Source organism: Nomascus leucogenys, chromosome 6, assembly GCF_006542625.1.
Source record: "Nomascus leucogenys isolate Asia chromosome 6, Asia_NLE_v1, whole genome shotgun sequence".
In the NCBI taxonomy this organism is placed as follows: domain Eukaryota; kingdom Metazoa; phylum Chordata; class Mammalia; order Primates; family Hylobatidae; genus Nomascus; species Nomascus leucogenys.
Window position 1 is genome coordinate 88,073,932 of NC_044386.1, and position 19,567 is coordinate 88,093,498.

Genomic DNA, 19,567 nt, shown 5'->3' on the forward strand with positions numbered 1-19,567 from the left:
AGGAAAGAGGCTTGGTCTGGGTGTTCTCACCCCACCCAGGCAGCCTCTGACCTGCTCTGTGACCTTGAGCAGTTTCCCTACAGGAATAGTGACAGGGATGGGGCCCTTTCTGCCTGGAGAGTCTGCGTTTAATGAGGCTTGGGCTGAGGGGGTGGTAGAAGGAAGAGCTGGAAAGTGAAGGGGGGCAAAAAACTAGGAGTGGAGGGACCAGGTGTCCAGGCCAAACATCTGCACTCGGCCAAGCACAGCCCAGCCCAGCCTGGGGCTCACTGCTCCAGCCCACGCAGCCTCCAGGAAGCTCCTGATGAGACAAACAGGACCAGTCGTCCAGGGTCTCTGCTTCCCAAGCACGGGAGCAGCCCAGGACACAGAGGAAGAGGCCAGAGCCAGACCCGGGAAGCTCTGAATTTTTGCCCTGGAAGGCTGGACTCCACCCCAGGCCATGAGGAGCTAAGGAAGGGCTTGAATCAGGAGTGGACACCTCCCTCTGGCTACTTCAATGGAAGGGATTGGAGGGCAAAACAAGCCGGGAAACGGTGGGGGCGGGTGGGTTGTCCAGGTAGGAGACAGGAGTGGCCCAGCCTGGGGCAGTAGTTATGGCAGAATTAAGAGAGTTTGCTGAGATAAGGAACTGACCTTGATCCCAGGGGTGGGTGGGAGGAGGGGACAGGGAGGCAACAGGGAAGAGGGAGGAAGAGGAGGACAGGTTAGGAGAACTCAGAAATGGAACCAGAGTTGGGACAGAGATGACCCACCCCCTGCTGTCTAATGGGGCACTCCCCAAAGATAGGGACCGTGTTCTGTAATCCCCTTGTAAACCAACAACAGCAGTGCTGGCCACACCTTGCTGAACGAATGTTCCTTTGGCTACCTGAGAGAAGAAGGGCTGGTCTTAGCGTTTTGGGTGCTGGACAAGGTGGCTCATGCCTATAATCCCAGTAATCCCAGCACTTTGGGAAGCCAAGGTAGGAGGATCGCTTGAGGCCAGGAGTTCCAGACCAGCCTGGTCAACATAGTGAGACCTCATCTCTATTGGAAGAAAGGAAGGAGAGAGGAAAAAAGAAAAGAGAATGCTTGTTGGGCTTTTTTAATCACTGAAAGACCTGGCAGGCCCTAGAGCTTCTTAGCAGTGTGATTCAAGTGATTCTAAATCCCCCACCCCCCAGCTGTCTCCCATTCTAACTTATCCCCCACCAGCCTGAAATTCACATAGCTCTCTGAAAGTCATTTATAATAATGAAATAATGAAAACAGCTTATTTTTCTTTGCCTACTGGAATTTTGAGACCGTTTTCATTCAAAATTATTTTATCAAATATTTATCAAATGCCTTTTCTACATTGGGTATTGTCCTAGGTGCTAGAATGAGATGTAGTTCTTGGTCTCAGAGAGGTTCCAGTCTGGTTTATAATTAAAATTCATATTCAGTGCAGAGAGAAATGTCTGGAAGGACTGAGATAATTAGCAGTGATTATCTCAGGGTAACAGGATAAGAGAAGAAGGTATTCTTTAATTTTAAAGACATTTTAAACATACGTAAAAGTTTAGGATTTGCCCCAACTGTGTCCTTCGGGATGAAATCTCAGGCTTATTCTGTTCAGTTCACCAGGTATGGGTGCTAGGGCTTTTCCTCCTACATCACCACTGCCCCTTTGGAGGGCAGCTGGATGGGGTGAGCAGACAGGGCTGGCCAGGTGTCACTTCTGTTGGACACTTGACAGGTGGGGTCCTGACCAGAAGGCCCAGCCACCACCACACAGCCCCACAATGCAAGGCATGCCTCATAGGGATCCCAGCACAGGCCACTGTGGCAGCAGATGCTCAGCCTTTCCCTGATCCTCTTGTTGCTGACTCTGCCCTACCTACCTGATCCCTCCTGGTCTGGTCTCACCCACTGATCTCCTCCCACTCCACCCCAGGTGGCCCCAATCCCTAAACTTGCACAGGGCGAGGTACACTGTCTCTTCACCCGTTTTCTTCCCAATCTACCACTTGTGGCATAAACCTTATGACCTGCTTTCTCTGGCATTGAGCCCTTTCTTCTCTTCAAATCAAAAGCCCTGGCCAGGCACGGTGGCTCACACCTGTAATCCCAACACTGTGGGGCCGAGGCAGGAGGATTGCTTAAGCCCAGGAGATCGAAACTAGGCTGGGCAACATAGCAAGACTCCCATATCTACAAAACCATAAAAAATTAGCCAAGTGTGCTGGCGCATGCCTGTTGTCCCAACTACTCAGAAGGCTGAGGCAGGAGGATCCCTTGAGCCCAGGAGGTGGAGACTGCAGTGAACCGTGATTGTACCACTGCACTCCAGCCTAAGCGACACAGCAGGACCAAGACCCTGTCTCAAAAAAAAATAGATAAAAATAAAAGCCTTGGCTTTTAAGACTTTACTGTCTCAGCCATGAATTTTTGCAAATCTGTTTAAAAACTCAAAAGCTGGGTACTGACTATTTATTTATTTGTGTATTCCAGCTATCAGAATCCTGATCCTTCCTCTAGCAATGAAAACTACTGGCTGAGTGGGAGGAGGTACACCAGGAACTATAGAATCAACTGTGACTACTTCCAAAATCTACCCTCTCCCACTCCCTGCACTACACACGTATATATAAATGGCCAGAGCTATTAAGACCATATGGAATGGAAGAATTTTAATTAATGATAATATGGAACTGGAGAACAGTGTCCTTTTGCTAATTTTCAATGAACATCTGCTGGGCAATGACACTACAGTAGGTGCCAGTGATATAAAACCAACTGAGATATACAAATCACTGGACTTGGGGGCTTGGTTTAGGGAAGGATGCAGACATGTAAATCAGTGATTACAATTCAATGTGATGAGTACTAGATCAGAGCAATCAAGATGCAGAAGACAGAGGACAGAACTCGTGGTGACAGGTCATCTGAGTTCCTAAAGTGAAAGCAGTTTTCTAACCGAGAAGAGGGAGAATGGCACTGTAGTCAGAGGAACAGCATGTGCAAAGTGAGAGAAAGGAGGCAGCTGGCATGTGGGGAGAATCCCAAAAGGCTTTGAGTTTCTGAAGCCAACAAGAAGGCTGGCGAGAGCACAGTCAGCAAAGGGCCTTATACTCAGGCTATTTACTTGGAATGTACTTTTTATGCAATGGAAAACCTCAGAAGGTTTTAAAGCATCAGAATGACCAGATGAAATTTGAAACATTTTTTAATAGTGCACACACAATATTTCTCTGTGTGTGTGTGTGTGTGTGTGTGTAAGAGAAAGGGAGGAAAAGTGGTGTGTTATATATACAGAGATTCAAAACAAAATATGTTCCTCACTATGGGTTGCAATCAACAAACTTTGAAAGCCGCTGGTCTATAACTTGCTAATGGTGCAAAGCAGAGAGTAATTGCCTACAGGATTTCCAGGAGAGAGGATTTAACCCATGTGTGGCTGCCAGGGATGGCTTCCCAGAGGACAGTTGGCCATGACAACTGGGCCTTAAAGGAGGAAAGGGTGTAGGGGAGGGGAGAGGGAAAAGCATGAGGGAAAGGCATGGCAGAGGGGCCCTGAGAAGTGGCTCCCAAAGCAGTCCTGCTGGATTCCTCCATAGCAAGAGCCCTGCCTAACAGCCTCAAGATGATTATCTTGGGGAGATAACATTTCTGTCTCAACACAGAAAAGCATCTACTGACAGCTTATCTTTGCCCCCAGCACTTAGTACAACCTATCTGCCACATAGCTCATGTCACTTTTGACCTTCTGCACCAGGGCACCAAGTTCATTGTCAAAACAGCTGACTTGACTAACAAACAAGGGACATTTTCCATTTTCATAAATACTCCCAAGAAGGAGAAAATTGAATGAGCTGAGATTTGGGTTCAAGTTCTTGCTCAGAAGCTCATTCATAGGCCGGGCGCGGTGGCTCATGCTTGTAATCCCAGCACTTTGGGAGGCCGAGGCGGGCGGATCACGAGGTCAGGAGATCGAGACCACGGTGAAACCCCATCTCTACTAAAAAAATTAGCCGGGCGTGGTGGCGGGCGCCTGTAGTCCCAGCTACTCGGAGAGGCTGAGGCAGGAGAATGGAGTGAACCCGGGAGGCGGAGCTTGCAGTGAGCCGAGATCGCACCACTGCACTCCAGCCTGGGCGACAGAGCAAGACTCCGTCTCAAAAAAAAAAAAAAAAAAAAAAGAAGCTCATTCATCCAGTTGTTGCTAAACTCTTTCTAAACCCCACTTTTGCCCATCATAAAATGGATTAATCAGAACTTCCCAGCCTTCCTCCCAAACTTGCAAGCATTAAATTCAATGAGATCTTGGGTGCATCCTAAGTCACAAGGACTGCCCACTGGTTACCTTTCCCATTGGCCAGAAGGCCCAGTTAATGTTGGAGTTCCCAAAGAATAGGCACAGTTTGGCAACCCTGTCATTGCAGTAGCAAAGAAAAGAAGTTATTATTTTATCAGCTGGTACCAGAGTTCCTTTTAGGGAAGGAAGTGTCTTTGTTTGGGGAAATACCTTGATAGGCCCCTTGGGGGTAAAAGGTGAGGCCCTGAAGACATGAGTTGGGAGGAAAAAACAAAGATAGCCAAATAGCTCTGCCTAAGAAATGAACAGGAATTTGGGGATAAGGAAGAACAAAGGAGGGAGGAAAAAAGAAAGCTAAGCAATGTGGTTAGAAACTAAAGCCCTAGTAGGTGGGAAACTGGGGAAGCTCTTAGAGAGATATAAGTTTATATTTTAAATTTTCTGGACTGCTGTTTTGCAATCCAACTCTTCTCTCCAATGTAATCCATTCCCCAAATCTCCAATAAATGTCTATGACACAAGCTGCCCCGTGGAAGCAGGTAGGTGGGCATCAAGAAAGAAAGGGCTATGTTCAACTTTTGGGGCAATTCTGGGATAGAGGTTTGGCCACAAGACAGCAAAGAAGGAAATTTAGAGCCAGAGATGACAGTGAGGAACCTAAGCCCAGGGAATTCACAGAAATCTTGCAGAAGGCATGGGGTTTCCCCTAGATTGTGGGATGGGGTTCAAACCAATCTCATGTAGAGTTGAGGTGTTAGAATTACACCAGTAGATACCTGAAACCATTGGCTTCCAATTTTTGCCTATTATGAGGGTAAACATTTTCTCCAGGCTTCTCTCTGGCTAAAGTCAATATTATTTGGCTATTATTGGTTGAACTTGAGTCATAACTTAATAATCAACCAGATAAGAGAGGGTACCTCAGCTTCTTACTTCTCTTTTCTGACTGCATTCTGACCAGACTACACTCTGGGTAGTGCTTACCTAATGCAAACAGGTAATTTCTTTATGATAATAATCAATTGCCACTGCATGCTATTTAAAGCTTCTTCACCACCTTATCTCATCAGATACTGGATCTTCAAAATAACCCTACAAAGCAGGAAAGGCGTGGATTCCCCAAGTTAGCAATGAGGAAGCTAAGGCCTAAAGAATCAAACAATTAAATGTGGATTGGGCATGAGATTCAATCTCTGATCTTAAAGAATGCTGGAGAGACAAGATAGAAATGCATGAAAAGACAACAGCATTGAAGAAGTAGAAATAAATATAAAAACAAACGTCTTAAGGTAGAGCACAAGTCATTGCTGGAAGAATGATAGAGATCACAAGGCATCCAAAATCAAAGGTAGACCAGTTCTACCTTCTCACAGCCCCACCCACTTCTTTCCATCTTCATGATCATTTCTAAGGCCATCATTTTCTCACCCAGATTACCACAACAGCTTCCTGGCCAGCCTCTCAGGCTCCAGCTTTGTCCCTTTAATTAGTTCTTTTTTTTTTTTTTTTTTTTTTTGAGACCTCACTTTGTCACCCAGGCTAGAGTGCAGTGGTGCGATCCTGGCTCACTGCAACCTCTGTCTCCCCGGTTCAAGCAATTCTCCTGCCTCAGCCTCCCAACTAGCTGGGATTACAGACGCCTACCACCACGCCTGGCTAATTTTTGTATTTTTAGTAGAGACAGGGTTTCACCGTGTTGGCCAGGCTGGTCTCAAACTCCTGACCTCAAATGATCCATCTGTCTCGGCCTCCCAAAATGTTGGGATTACAGACATGAGCCACTGCACCCAGCCCCTTTCATCACAAGGACACAAAAGTGATCGTTATGATATGCAAATCAAATCACAGTCACTCCCCTACTTAAATCCTTGGTGGTTCCCCATTACCCTAATGGAAAGTAGAAATTTTTTTTTTTTGAAATTTTTTAACTTCTTCCTTTTTTTTGGCCTGGTCTTCTAATCTCTGAGACCTCATCTCTTGCCATTTGCTGCCTGAAACTCTCTGCTCCTTATAGACTGTGGTAATAATAAAATAAATACTTGGCCTTTGTTTCTGGTTCTCGGCACAGAGCTTCTAAAATGCTGGGAATTTCCTGAAAGATAGGAATATGTTTTATAATTTATTAGGAGCCCCTTTCCATCATACTTGAGTTTATGCTAATGAGGTGAGTTAGGGTAGAGCCTCGGGATGGGACTGGCACCAGAAAGACCAAGTAATAAGAGGATGGAAACTTGGCTAGGTGCAGTGGCTCACACCTGTAATCCTAACACTTTGGGAGGCTGAGGTGGACAGATCACTTGAGCCCAGGGGTTCGAGACAAGTCTGTGCAACATGGTGAAAACCCATCTCTGCAGAAGAATACAAAAATTAGGCTGTGTGCGGTGGCTCATGCCTGTAATCCCAGCACTTTGGGAGGCCGAGGCGGGCAGATCACGAGGTCAGGAGTTCGAGACCATCCTGGCTAAGAAGTGAAACCCCGTCTGTACTAAAAATACAAAAAATTAGCCAGGCATGGTGGCAGGCCCCTGTAGTCCCAGCTACTCAGGAGGCTGAGGCAGGAGAATGGCGTGAACCCAGGAAGCGGAGCTTGCAGTGTGCCGAGGTCACACCACTGCACTCCAGCCTGGGCGACGGAGCGAGACTCCGTCTCAAAAAAAAAAGAACACAAAAATTAATTGGGCTGGCTGGTGCACACCTGTAGTCCTAGCTATTTGGAAGGCTGAGAGATGAGAAGATCGCTTGAGCCCAGGAGGTCAAGGCTACAGTGAGCTGTGATCGTCCAGCCTGGCAACAGAGTATGACTTTGTAAAAGAGGATGGAAACTTTTCATGGGAATAACATACAAGAAAAAAAAAAAAGAGGATGGAAACTTTCAGCCCCACCCATTGACCTCGAAGTTGGGGAGGGGGGACTGGAGATAGAGCCATATAAAACTTTTGATACGATTTTTATTTTATTTATCTATTTTTTTTTTTTTTTTGAGACAGAGTCTTACTCTGTTGCCCAGGCTGCAGTGCAGTGGCGTGATCTTGGTTCACTGCAACCTCCGCCTCCTGGGTTCAAGCAATTCTCCCACATCAGCTTCTGTAATAGCTGGGATTACAGGCACGCACCACCACACCCGGCTAATTTTTGAATTTTTACTAGAGACAGGGTTTCACTATGTTAGCCAGGCTGGTCTGGAACTCCTAACTTTAAGTGAACTGCACACCTGGGCCTCCCAAAGTGCTGGGATTACAGGTGTGAACCACCACGCCCAGCCTTAATTTTTTTTAGAGGCAGGTGCTCACTCTGTCACCCAGGCTGTAGTGCAGTGGCGTGATCATAGCTCACTCTTAGCCTCGTTGAACTCTGGGACTCAAGAGATCCTCCCACCTCAGCCTTCTGAGTACCTGGAACTACAGTTATGTGCCACCACACTCGGCTAATATTTTTACTTTTATTTATTTATTTATTTATTTTTGTGATGGAGTTTCACTCGTGTTGCCCAGGCTGGAGTGCAATGGCATGATCTCAGCTCACCACAACCTCCGCCTCTGGGATTCAAGTGATTCTCCTGCCTCCACCTCCCAAGTATCTGGGATTACAGGCACCCACCACCATGCCCAGCTAATTTTTTGTATTTTTCTCCCTGTTGGTCAGGCTGGTCTCGAACTCCCTACCTTAGGTAATCCACCTACCTCAGCCTCCCACCGTGCTGGGATTACAGGCATGAGCCACCACGCCCGGCCTACTTTTATTTTTTTATAGAGACAGGGTCTCACTGTGTTGCCCAGATTGTTCTTGAACTCCTTGCCTCAAGTGAACCTCCCACCTTGGCCTCATAAAGCGCTGGGATTACAAGCATGAGCCACTGCTCTATACACCTTTTCATTTTTTTGAGATGAAGTCTCGCTCCGTCACCCAGGCTGAAGTACAGTGGCACAGTCTCAGCTCACTGCAACATCCACCTCCTGGGCTCAAGAGTTTCTAATGCCTCAGCCTCCCGAGTAGCTGGGATTATGGGCGCCCGCCAACACGCCCGGCTAATTTTTGTATTTTTAGTAGAGACAAGGTTTTGCCATGTTGGCCAGGCTGGTCTTGAACTACTGACCTCAAGTGATTTACCTACCTTGGCCTCCCAAAGCGCTGGGATTACAGGTGTGAACCACCTCACCCAGCCTCTATATAACTTTTGAACAGAAAGTTTCTGAGAGCTTCTGAGTTGGTGAATGCACCCCAACTACCCAGGCCCAGAAGCTCCTGCACTCAGGACCCTTGCAGACCTGGCCTATGTAGCTTCTCATCTGGCTGTTCATTTGTATGCTTTAGGATATCCTTTATAACAAACACTTACTTAAAACTATAAGTAAAGTGCCTTTCTGAGTTCTGCAAGCCATTCTAGCAAATTAACAAACCTGAGGAGGGGTTCATGGGAAGCCCTGATTTACAGCCAGTTGGTCAGGAGTACAGGTGGTCTGAGATTTGGGCCTGGCGTCTGAAGTGGGGGCAGTCTTGTGCAACTGAGCCCTTAAGCTGTGGGGTCCACACTAATTCTGGGTAGTTAGTGTCAGAATTGAATTGAATTGCTAGGTACCAGCTGGTGTCGGGGAATTGGTTGATACAAAAAACACCCCAGACAGACCTACTTTTTGTTTTGGTTTGCTTTTCTGATTTCCTGAGCTGTGTCCAGAGACTGTCTTGCCTCCTGGTCTTCGTATAGCACATTCCTTCTGCATGGATCACCTGCCTACTCTCTTGGTCTGGCAAATTTCATCTTATCTTTCAGGTCTCAGGTTCAATGCCACCTCCCAAGAAACATCCTTTACATCGCTAGAATAGGTCAGAACCTACACCTCAGTAATCCCATAGCGTCCTCGATTTCCCCATCCCAACACTCATCACACTTCACCATTGTTACTGATATAATCATCTGTCTTCCCCAACAGTGAAGGCAGCTCTGTAAGCCATTGAGAGATGGACCATGTCTGTCCTGTTCTCCATTGTATCCAGCATCTGGCACAGTGCCTAGTAGGTCATAGGCACTCAGTAAGTATGTATTGCGTTCAAAATGAATGAATAACTGAATGTTGTAGGAATTCAGAAGAAACAAGAGATTAGTATAGACTGAGGAAAGAGGTAGGCTAGGACTTGAATAACACGTAGAAGAGCTTCCACCATCACCTAACACATCGGGGACAAACCACGGCTTCCTACCTCCAACCCAGGAGGCAACTACAAAAACAGAAAGAGCAATGAACTACGAGACCGAACAACAGGCTCCAGTCCTGCTTCTGTGCCTCAGTGTGTAACTTTGAACATATCACTCAACTTCTGAGCCTGAGTTTCCTCGTCTGTAAAACGAAGCCTCTATAACCCACCTAGAGGGGTTTCTCTGAGGTTTGGTGAGGTCCTGAATGTGGCGGACCCCCGCACAAAGTAGACCTGACCAGATGGGTGTGGATTTATTTTCAGCCACATAGCCTCTGTCTCAAAGATTTCCCAAAGCGTTGGCTGAAAGCCCACCTGAGAAAAGCCTGCATCTGTCAACCCAGCTTCCTGGACCTGAGCACACTCATTCTGCCCAGGCTGATGCGCCATCTTGCCCCTCTTCCCCAACACCAGCACGCAGCATCCAAAGCCTTCCTCACACCCAAGAGAACCACGCTCTGAAGACTACCACCTGCAAGAGCCGAAGACTTGAAGGCATTTACCTCCCACAAGGTGGTAACATACTTTCCTCTATCGATTTCTGAGTAAAGAATATTTTCAGGGCCGGGCACAGTGGTTCACACTTGTAATTCCAGCACTTTGGGAGACCAATGTGGGCAGATCACCTGAGGTCAGGAGTTTGAGACCAGCTTGGCCAACATGGTAAAACCCCACCTCTACTAAAAATACAAAAATTAGCCAGGTGTGGTGGTGGGCACCTGTAATTTCAGCTACTTGGGAGGCTGAGGCAGGAGAATCGCTTGAACCTGGAAGGTACAGGTTGCAGTGAGTCAAGATCACACCACTGCACTCCAGCCTGGGCAACAGAGTGAGACTCTGTCTCAAAAAAAAAAAAAAAAAAAAAGAAAAGAAAAAGAAAAAGAATATTTTCAAAATTAAATTCTCCAGAATTTTTACTCTCTACTTTAATTCCTGGTGTCAGACAGCAGGACCCCCAAGTTCCCCTGGCAACAGAGTTTATTAGGCACCCACAGTGCCAGGGCTGTGCTGGCACCCCAACTCCTCATGGAGATTACAAACTAGCTGGGGGGTGTGGCAGGCCCCCCAACAATGCCCATGCACTTATCCCTGAAACCTGTGAATTTATCTGTTACACGGCAAAAGGGTCTTTGTGGATGTAATTGAGGTTTTGGACCTTAAAATAGAGCCATGTCCTGCTTTGCTCAGGTGGGGTCAATCTGGGGTCAATCAGATCACATGAGCGCTTAAAAGCAGAGAACTTTGTGTAGCTGGAATCAGAGACTCAAGTCAGTGGCTGGGTGAGGTGGCTCACACCTATAATCCCAGCACTTTGGGAGGCCAAGGTAGGTGGATCACTTGAGGCCAGGAGTTCGAGACCAGCCTGCCCAACATGGCAAAACCCCATCTCTACCAAAAATACAAAAATTAGCCAGGCGTAGTGGCACATGCCTGTAGTTTCAGCTACTCAGGAGGCTGAGAGTTGAGGCAGGAGAATCGCCTGAACCCAGGAGGCGGAGATTGCAGTGAGCTAATATAGTGCCACTGCACTCCAGCCTGGGTAACAGAGTGAGACTCCATCTCAACAAAAAAAAAAAAAAAAAAAGAAGAAGAAGAAGAAAAAGGAGGAGGAGGAGGAGGAAACCAGAGATTCAGAGCATGAGGGGTACTCAACTCACTATTGCTGGGATGGGTGGGGACATGAAAAGTGTGAGAAAGAATGAAGGCAGCCTCTAGGAGTAAGGATACCCCCAACTGACCACGAGGGAGGAAACAGGATCCTCAGTCCTACAACCACAAGAAACTGAGTTCTACCAACCCGAATGAGCCTGGAAGTAGATTCTCCCCTAGAACCTCCAGATAAGAGCCTAGTCCTGCTGACACTTTGGTTTCAGCCTTATGAGAACCCTGAACAGAAAACCCAGCCTAGCTTCCCTACACTGCTGACCCATAGAGCTGTTAGATAACAACTGGGTGTTGTTTTACGAAACTACATTTGTGGTAACTTGTTACTACAGCAATAGAAAACTAATATGGTGGCCAGGCATGGTGGCTGATGCCTGGAATACCAACACATTGGGAGGCTGAGACAGGAGGATTGCTTGAGCCCAGGAGTTCGAGACCAGCCTGGGCAACATGGTGAGACCCCTATCTCTATTTTAAAAAAAGAAATAAATATATAAATAAAACTAATACAGGGAGATAGGGCCTGTCTTTGGGGGGTCCCTTGACCAACAGCTTAGTCCTAAGCTACCTCAGCTATAAATTGCTCTACATCTAAGCATGTCTGGGGGGTTTGGAGTGGGGGTGGGGGGCTAGGCCAGAGACGGAAAGACTAAAGGAGGGAGAATCATTTTCCATGAAGGTCAGAAAAGCTTCTCTCAGAAGAGAAATACACCCTCCAAGGCTGTTCCAAGGACCCAGCCCTGCGGGTGAGGAGCAGTAGGAGAGTCCCTTGTGTGTAGAGACGGTTTTGATCCTATGAGGGCACAGGATGAAGGCCCTCCCCAGGGAATATGTGACCGCTGGCTTTAGGCCCACAGGACAAGTGAGGGACAGAAACCGACCGAGGAAGGGTCAGGTGGACTGATTGGGAATCACATGTGAGACCCCTTGGGGATTCCCTAAGCTGTTTGGGAGGGATTTGAGAGGCTCTAAGATTCCTGCAATTCCATGGGAGAGGCTGAGTCAGAGAAACACTGTTTTATTCATGCTCTTTATGATGTAATTATATTCTGTTCCCCAAGCTAGTATGGCTTGAAGAAACGGAGTGTCCAAGGCCTACTAATCCCCAAAGGCAAAATAAAAAGTTTTTAAAAGTCAGAAATGGCCAGGCGTGGTGGCTCATGCCTGTAATCTCAGCACTTTGGGAGGCCGAGGCAGGTGGATCATCTGAAATCAGGAGTTCAAGGCCAGCCTGGCCAACATGGTGAAATTCAGTCTCTACTAAAAATACAAAAATTAGCCGGGCATGGTAGTGGGTGCCTGTAATCCTAGCTACTCAGGAGGCTGAGGCGAGAGAATCATTTGAACCCAGTAGGCGGAGGTTGCAGTGAGCCGAGATTGCGCCACTGCACATTGCACTCCAGCCTGGGCAACAAGAGTGAAACTCCATCTCAAAAAAAAAAAAAAAAAAGTCAGAATGGAGGCATAGGAAGGGAAATAGAAAAGGGATGGCTTTGAGTCAGACACAGCTGGGTACTAACCCTTCCTCCAGCGGCTTGCACAGGTTTCTTTAGCTTTCTGAGATTTAGTTTCAAACCCAAAAAATAAAGAGATGATAAAAAGGACCTATATCACAAAGGGCTATGAAGAAACAGAAGGCAGGTTATTTATTGATCATCACACCACATGAGGAAAAATACATTCCATACTATATTTTCCAATTCAAAAGCCCTGATTTCTCCCACTTTAACATCTTCTAATCATTCAACCATGCAGCAGTCCTGAGATACTTTTATTGCTTGCACTTGCAAAATCAGTGTTACTGGTTAGGAAGAAAATTCCAAAAGCAAAAATGAAGTGTCCTATTAAGAAATGCTGGCCGAGCACAGTGGCTCAAGTCTGCAATCCCAGCACTTTGGGAGGTCGAAGTGAGCAGATCACTTGAGGTCAGGAGTTCAAGACCAGCCTGGCCAACATGGTGAAACCCCATCTCCACTAAAAATACAAAAAAAAAATTAGCCAGGCGTAGTGGCACATGCCTGTAATCCCAGCTACTCGGGAGGCTGAGTGGGGAGAATCGCTTGAACCTGGGAGGCAGAGGTTTCAGGAAGCCAAATCACGCCACTGCACTCCAGCCTGGGCAAAAGAGTGAGACTCGGTCTCAAAAAGAAAAGAAAAAAGAAATGCTGCCTCTTCAACCTCTTGCTAACACTGAGTACAATCTTGTGTCAAAAAACACAGACATCAATGATGCTGAGCCATGGTGATGCAGAAGAGCCAGACTCTAATTGTGCAGAAGTCTTAGGAGTGTCACAACCAATTTATTTTGCCTATATTTGTTTTTTATGTGCACACAAGAGAGACATAGGATAAAAGAAAATCTGTCTAAATAAGTCTAAAAGAGCCCTTCAATAAGTACAAAAACTTCTTAAAAATTTCAAGTGATAAAAAGATGCTGAGAAAATACAGGCATTATTTATTATGCCCAGCTGACTTCTAGGAAAATCAAGGTCTAGGGAATATTCACAGTGTGGCCAGGGCCTTACAGCAACAAACAAACAGCTGAACTGAGAAATGAAGCAAATGGTCTCAGGCCTACCACAGAGGCCAGTTTGGTGTGGCTGGCATCTATCAGCTGTGTCCTAAATTCTTCACATCCTTGTGAAGAGAAATTTCTGAGAAATGTGACCTTAACCCACCAGAGGCATTACACTCCAGTTTTGTCCGCTGAGAGTATGCATTTGCACATACACACAACATTCAAAGCAAAGGAATTGGTTGAGAAATGTAAAAACACTAGGAAGAACAACATTCCGAGGAAAATAATAAAGCCACTTGCATTTGTCCCTCAAGGGCAAAGGTTGAACAGATATGTTTGCAGGCCCTTATAAAATATTGGGGTTTCCTAAGCCCAGGGTTCATTGGCTGAAATGCAAATTCACTGTATGCATAGCATCCACTGACTACTGTGGTACGAGTTATAAGGTTCTTTGTCTTTGACCCAGGATGCACAAGTTCAGGGTCTTTTTTTTTTTCTTTACTTTTTATACCATCAATAGAGGCAGACAAAAAAATCTTGAGTCTTCTATTAGCATTGAATTGTGGCAGGCTAATTTGTATGCTTGCAAGTAGAGTATTACCTCAGAACCTTCATGGTTCTTGTTAACTATGTGAAGTTTTTTTGTTTGTTTGTTTATTTATTTATTTATTTATTTATTTTCTGAGACAGAGTCTCACTCTGTCACCCAGGCTGGAACGCAGTGGCACAATCTCGGCTCACTGCAACTTCCACCTCCTGGGTTCAAGTGATTCTCCTGTCTCAGCCTCCCAAGTAGCTGAGATTACAGGGGTGCACCATTACGCCCAGCTAGTTTTTGTATTTTTAGTAGAGATTGGGTTTCTCCATGTTGACCAGGCTGGTCTCAAAATCCTGACCTCAAGTGATCTGCCTGCCTCGGCCTCCCAAAGTGTGGAATTACAGGTGTGAGCCACTACACCTCGCCTATGTGAAGTTTGATACCATTATCTGGAGTTAGACTGTGATAATTTAAAGATGTATATGGTAAACTCTAGAGCAATCATTCAAAAGTAAAATATAGATAGAGCTAATAAGCCAAAAGTAGGGATAAAATAAAATCATTAAAGTATTTTATGAATTAAAAAGGAAGTCAAAAAAAGGAAAAAGGGACAAAGAATAGTAGGGACAAATAGAAAACAAATAGCAAAATGGTGTATTTAAATACAACCATATTTATAGTGACATTAAATAAAAATGGCCCAAACTCTCCAATTAAAAGGCAGAAATGTCAGACTGTATAAAAAGTCTACCTGAATAAGCTCTAAATATAATGTATAGGTAGGTTAAGAGTAAAAGAATAGAAAAAATATAATATATATGAAGCAAACAGTAATCATGAAAAAGCTGAAATGGATGTATCGATTTGTGCAAAGTGAACTTTAGGAGAAAGGATTATAAGCAGAAATAGTGACATTTTATGATGAGAAATGGGCCATTTCATCAAGAAGACATAACTAAATATGCATACACCAAGTAATGGAGCTTCAAAGTACATGGAAAAAGAACTGACAGACGGAAAGACAAAATAGACAAATCTACAATTTCAGTTGTAGATTTCAACCCTTATCTCTTACTAATTGACAGAACAAGGAGATAGAAAACCAATAAGTATATAAAAGATTTAAACAATACTATTAAATAACTTAACCTAATATATAGTTATAAAACACTATACCCAGCACTGGCAGAATACATATCTTGTTCAAGGGTACATAGAACATTCACAAATATAGACCATATTCTAAGCCATATACAATCTCAATAAACTTAGAAGGAATGAAATTATACAAAATATATTCTCTGAGCATGACAGAAATAAATTAAAGAGGAGGGCCAGGTGCGGTGGCTCACGCCTGTAATCCCAGCACTTTCGGAGGCCAAGCCGGGAGGATCACAGGGTCAAGAGTTTGAGACCAGGCCGGGCGCGGTGGCTCACGCCTGTAATCCCAGCACTTTGGGAGGCCGAGGCGGGCGGATCACAAGGTCAGGAGATCGAGACCATCCGGCAACGGTGAACCCGTCTCTACTAAAAAAAAAAATAGCCGGGCGAGGTGCAGCGCCTGTAGTTCAGCTACACGGGGCTGAGCAGGAATGGCGTGAACCCCGGGGGCGGAGCCTGCAGTGAGCCGAGACGGCCACTGCACTCCAGCCTGGGTGAAGAGCGAGACTCCGTCTAAAAAAAAAAAAAAAAAAAAAAAAAAAAGAGTTTGAGACCAGCCTGGCTGACATGGCGAAACCCCATCTCTACTAAAAGTACAAAAAAAAAAAAAAATTAGCTGGGTGTGGTGGTGCACGCCTGTAATCCCAGCTATTCAGGAGGCTGATGCAGGAGAATCACATGAACCTGGGAGGTGGAAGCTGCAGTGAACCAAGATTGCGCCACTGTACTCTAGCCTGGGCGGGCGACAGAATGAGGATCTGTCTAAAAACAAACAAACAAACAACAAAAAAAAACAGGCCGGGTACCGTGGCTTACGCCTGTAATCCCACCATTTTGGGAGGCCAAGGTGAGCAAATCACGAGGTCAGGACTTCAAGACCAGCCTGGCCAACATGGTGAAACCCCGTCTCTACTAAAAATACAAAAAATTAGCTGGGCGTGGTGGCAGGTGCCTGTAATCCCAGCTACCTGGGAGGCTGACGCAGGAGAATTGCTTGAACCTGGGAGGCATAAGTTGCAGTGAGCCGAGATCACGCCACTGCACTCCAGCCTGGGCGACAGAGCAAGACTCTGTCTGAAAAAAAAAAAAAAAATAGTATGTGACACAACTCAACACTCAGCCAGGCCAGGTGGCTCATAACTGTAATCCCAGCACTTCAGGCAGGAGGATTGCTTGAGCTCAGGAGTTTGTGACCAGCCTGGGCAATAAAGGGAGGCCTCATCTCTACTGAAAAAATAAATCAGCCAGGTGTGGTTGTGTGCACTGTAGTCTCAGCTATTCAAGAGGCTGAGGTAGGAGGATTGCATAAGCCCCAGAGATCAAGGCTGCAGTGAGCTGTGAAGGCACCATTGCACTCCAACCTGAGTGACAGAGCAAGACCCTGTCTCAAACAAGCAAGCAAAAAAAACCCCAAAAATATACATTAACAATTCAACCGCATTCACATTTAAAACTCTTATCACACTAGGAATAGAAGGGAACTTCCTCACCCAGATAAAAGGCATCTAAAAAATAACTACACCTCTCATCATACCTAGTGGTGAAAGACGAATACTTTCTTCTAAGATTAGGAACAAGGGTAAAGATAGCCATTCTCACAACTTCTATTCAGAATTGTACTGGAGGTCCTAGCCTGTGTAATAAATCAAGAAAAAGAAATAAAAGGTGACCAGATTGAAAAAGAAGAAGAAGGGGAAGTATCTGTCGCCATGGTTGTGGGCCTGGGATTCCCAGCCATGGCCGTTTCCTCCGGGGAGCAGGGTAAAGGCCAGAGAGTACGGCCTCCATGGTCCCTTCCTACTGGGCCCAGCCAAGCCATGTAAGCTTCACCTTTGCAACCTCACTGGGAGCAAAGACACATTTGTACCTATAGATGGGAGAAAGGTGATATGGTCCAGGCCAACCATCTAAGATGCATGTCACACAGGGCACGCCAGGTCCTACATCTCTTTCGTTATCTTGAGAAGAGTGTTGAAGGATGACTTCAGATGTGATGTCCTTTATTGCATGAACATTAGGGACATTGGTGATAAGAACTATTTGTTGAGGAGTATAGGGAGAAGAAGTCCCAGATGGCACAGCTCCTAGGGAATGTTCACAATGCCCTGAAGCCATTTTCAGTAAAATTCAATGAGACCATAGATCCTGATAAAAAGCAGATGCTGTAATGAATTTAGCACACAGTGAAGCTTGCCACAGAACCCTTGAGAAAGCTGTGTAGTACAGACTTGCTGGAGAGGAAGTCAACAGCTGTGTGCAAGGATTGTTGGAAGAGGCCAAGGATTTGCTTTCTGAGTTGCTGGATTCCACATTCTGGAGTCAGGTGACTGACAATTTCATTTTCTCCTGACTGCCCAAGTTCTGGGATGGGGAGTTCCACAAATATGTGGAAACCCTGAACATCCTCTCTCTGGATGTTTTAACCAGAGTTAGTGTGTATGTGTCAGAAATTGTGAATTTTGGCCAGGCGCGGTGGCTCACGCCTATAATCCCAGCACTTTGGGAGGCTGAGACGGGCAGATCACGAGGTCAGGAGATCGAGACCATCCTGGCTAACACAGTGAAACCCCGTCTCTACTAAAAATACAAAAAATTAGCCGGGCATGGTTGTGGGCGCCTGTAGTCTCAGCTACTCGGGAGGCTGAGGCAGGAGAATGGCATGAACCCAGGAGGCGGAGCTTGCGGTGAGCTGAGATTGCACCACTGCACTTCAGCCTGGGCAACAAAGCAAGACTCCATCTCAAACAAAAAAAAAAAAGAAAGAAAGAAATTGTGAATTTTGTCCATAAGATTGTGGACAATGGTTGCAGCTATGCTTCCAATGGGTCCACTTTGATATAGCAAAGTTTGCTCCTAGTGAGAAACACTGCTATGGGAAGCTGGTGCCCAAAGCTGTTAGGGATCAGAAAGCTCTTCAGGAAGAGGACAATTAAAAAAAGAAATGAATGAATAAAAGAACAAAAAAGATAAGTGTGGACTCTCCTAATCATATACAATCTGGATTGTGTTTACCCTTCATGGTTATGGTGGAATGTGCTGAATCCACCACTCAGTCACAGGAAAGTGCTTTTTCACCTAAATAAATTTTAGGGGTTGGGCATGGTGGTTCACGCCTGTAATCCCAGCACCTTGGGAAGCCAAGGCAGGCAGACCACATGAGGCCAGGAGTTTGAGACCAGCCTGGCCAACATGGCAAAACCCTGTCTGTACTAAAAATACAAAAATTAGCTGGGCGTGGTGCCACGTGCCTGTAATCCCAGCTACTCAGGAGGCTGAGGCCCGAGAATCACTCAAACCCAGGAGGCAGAAGTTGCAGTGAGCTAAGATTGTACCACTGCACTCTAGACTGGCAACAGAGCAAGACCCTGTCTTAAAAAGAAAATAAAAGAATTTCTAGGAGTTTTCTATACTAAAACCACGAAATGCGAAGTTTTTTTTTTTTTTTTAAATTGATACATGGTAATTGTACTTATTTTGGGGTGTATACAATATGTAGTAATCAAGTTACAGTGGTTGGATATCCATCGCTTCAAATATTTGTCATTTCTTTGTGTTTTGAGTTTTTATTTTTTTTAGAGGCAGGGTCTCATTCAGTCACCCTGGCTGGAGTGCAGTGGTGGGATCTTAGCTCGCTACAGACTCAAACTCCTGGGCACAAGCAATCCTCCCACCTCAACCTTCTGAGTAGCTGGGACTACAGGCTCATGCCACCATGCCTGGCTAATTTTTAAATTTTTTTCTAGAGACAGCACCTCACTATGTTGCCCAGGCTGGTCTCAAAGTCCTGGCCTCAAGGGATCCCCTTGCCTCAGCCTCCCAAAGGGCTGGGATTTTAGGTGTGAGCCACCACACCCAGCCTCTTTAGGCAATTCTGAAGTATAAAACAATTTGTTGATGGCTGTGGTCACCCTTCTCTGTGTTAGAAAAAAAAGAAAGGAAAAAGGAAAGAAAAAGAAGCAAAGCTGTCTTATTTGCAGATATAGTAAACATAGGAAGAAAATCTAAGTGAATGTATTAAAAAGCTACTTGAGTTACTGAGTATAGCAAAATTACAGAATACAAGGTCAATATACAGATATCATTTGTTCTTCCTCCCCTCCCCTCCCCTCTCGCCTCTTTTTCTTTTTCTTTGAGACACCCCTCCCCTCTTTTTCTTTTTTTTTTTTTGTCTTTGAGACGTCCTCCCCTCTTTTTCTTTGGCTTTTTCTTTTTCTTT